The following is a 2,500-nucleotide window of genomic DNA, read 5'->3' as shown; positions in this document are numbered from 1 at the left end:
CGGTCCGGGTTCGAATCCCGTCCAGGGCTGAAATAATATCAGTATTGCTGTGCTGTGAGTTGTTACTCCAACACTCGTGGGCGGGGAGTTGGGTGTGTGTGTGCGTGTAAGATCATAGCATTGCCCATAGATCGGTCATATATGAGCTTTGAGCTCTCTTCCGGGTTGGAAATAGCTGTCGATCACGAGTCCAATACGTGATGCAAGACCATAGTGAATCACACACACGCGCGCGCGCATCGAAAACAGGATGGAAGAAACGTGTGAGTGTGTGGAGATAAAGAAGAAAACGATGAAGAATGAGGAAGAGGTGTTGGTGAACGACAGGAGCCGTGGAGGTGGAAAAGAGGGAGGAGATCGGAATATAGGTTGATGAGGAAGACGGGGAATGATAGATGAAGCGGAGTTGATGTTGCAAAGGAGAGAAGAGAGAGAGTACACAATTAAATTGTTATCCTTATGTTTGAGTTCATATGTTTACGTGTAATCATTGCACCTGGCCTGTGGCTGTTGCTGGAGTTGTTATTGCATCCAGTGCTTATTAACAGGCTCCTAAAGCCACAAAAGCTGGATACTAAATCACTATACAACGAGAGAGGGATCACGAAATACTTGAAAACAATTACTATGGCCCACGGAGACTGATAGCACAGGTTTGACCACAAGTTCGTGGTACAATCTTGACGGAATGGGCTGGACCCGTCCGGACTAAATTTACTGGACGGCCGATAGCCGTATAATCAAAAGGCCTCAACACGAAAGAACATTACTGCAGATTTAGCTAAATGTAGCTGATCCGTCTTGCCGGAGAGGTGTTCGTCAATTGATTACCATTACTATGACACGATGAATGCAATGGTGAGCAATGGAGACGATTTATGCCAGAAACCTCTTTTGTACGGGCAATCACTTTACTTACAAGTCCGCATAATGCAAGTTGACCTGCTGTGAATCAAAATGGGTAAGTAGTGAAGTTAGGTGTAAGCTATTCATCAAAAATCAATCTCGTTAAGCAAGGTTGAAAGTGACATCTATGCAACACTTGGAGTTATCAACGGAGTGACTCTTCATTCTTTTGGTAGTCTACCTTCAACCACACACGCGCGCGCGCACATTTATGTGTGTGTGTGTGTGTGAGTGTGTGTGTGTGTGTGTGTGTGTGTGTGTGTGTGTGTGTGTGTGTGTGTGTGTGTGTGTGTGTGTGTGTGTGTGTGTGTGTGTGTGTGTGTGAGTGTGTGTGTGTGTGTGTGTGTGTGTGTGTGTGTGTGTGTGTGTGTGTGTGTGTGTGTGTGTGTGTGTGTGTGTGTGTGTGTGTGTGTGTGTGTGTGTGTGTGTGTGTGTGTGTGTGTGTGTGTGTGTGTGAGATTTACCATGGTCTTGGATCACGTGTTGAACTCGTGATCGACAGCTATTTCCATCCCGGAAAAGAGCTCGGAGCTCATATATGATCGATCTATGGGTAATAGTGTGACCTACACGCACACACACACACAACTCCCCGTCCACGAGAGCTGGAGTAACAACTCGCAGCGCAGCGATACTGAAATTATTTCAGCCCTGGTCAGGATTCGAACCCGGACCGCCGTAGTGGCGGCCGTGATCGCTACCATTGCGACGTCGAGTCGTGTGTGTGTGTGTGTGTGTGTGTGTGTGTGTGTGTGTGTGTGTGTGTGTGTGTGTGTGTGTGTGTGTGTGTGTGTGTGTGTGTGTGTGTGTGTGTGTGTGTGTGTGTGTGTGTGTGTGTGTGTGTGTGTGTGTGTGTGTGTGTGTGGGTGTGTGTTTTTGTGTGTTTTGTTGTGTGTGTGTGTGTGTGTGTGTGTGTGTGTGTGTGTGTGTGTGTGTGTGTGTGTGTGTGTGTGTGTGTGTGTGTGTGTGTGTGTGTGTGTGTGTGTGTGTGTGTGTGTGTGTGTGTGTGTGTGTGTGTGTGTGTGTGTGTGTGTGTGTGTGTGTGTGTGTGTGTGTGTGTGTGTGTGTGTGTGCGCGCGCGCGTGCATGTCGATTTCTCGTGTTCAGTTATTCCAAAAACTTGTGGGCCGTGGGTGGTGGCTACGTCCATCAGACACTCCCAGAAATTGCGTGCAGAAAAGGTATAGAGGGAATGTTTGCCTTGTACAAATGTGATCCATGTGAAAAATAACAATGTTACGCCATGGTGGGTGAATCTACAGCGGAGATCCTAGTTTATTTTGATAACTATCTAGGGAAGAAATCGTGGTTGCTTCTTTGTCTAAGATATCTGCTCCGTTTCCTCTGGAACGCATGAATATGGAAATGTGTATTTCTTATTTTTTCTATTAATTCATTTTCTTCTTAGGGTGTGGGAAGGTCAGAGTGACGATGCGATTGTGAGTGTATCTATGTGATTTGTGATTTGGAGTGGATGTGGGAAATGTTCCACATGTGAGTAGCGTTATGACGTCATCTGCTCCTTTGGTCTGTGTGTGTGAAGGAACAGAATAATATAGTTTAGAATAGCACTAGCGACGTAATTCATACCTTG

Source organism: Oratosquilla oratoria, chromosome 21 (genome assembly GCF_046742065.1).
Source record: "Oratosquilla oratoria isolate Oo_2021 chromosome 21, ASM4674206v1, whole genome shotgun sequence".
NCBI lineage: Eukaryota > Metazoa > Arthropoda > Malacostraca > Stomatopoda > Squillidae > Oratosquilla > Oratosquilla oratoria.
Note: the sequence above shows the minus strand (reverse complement) of the source record.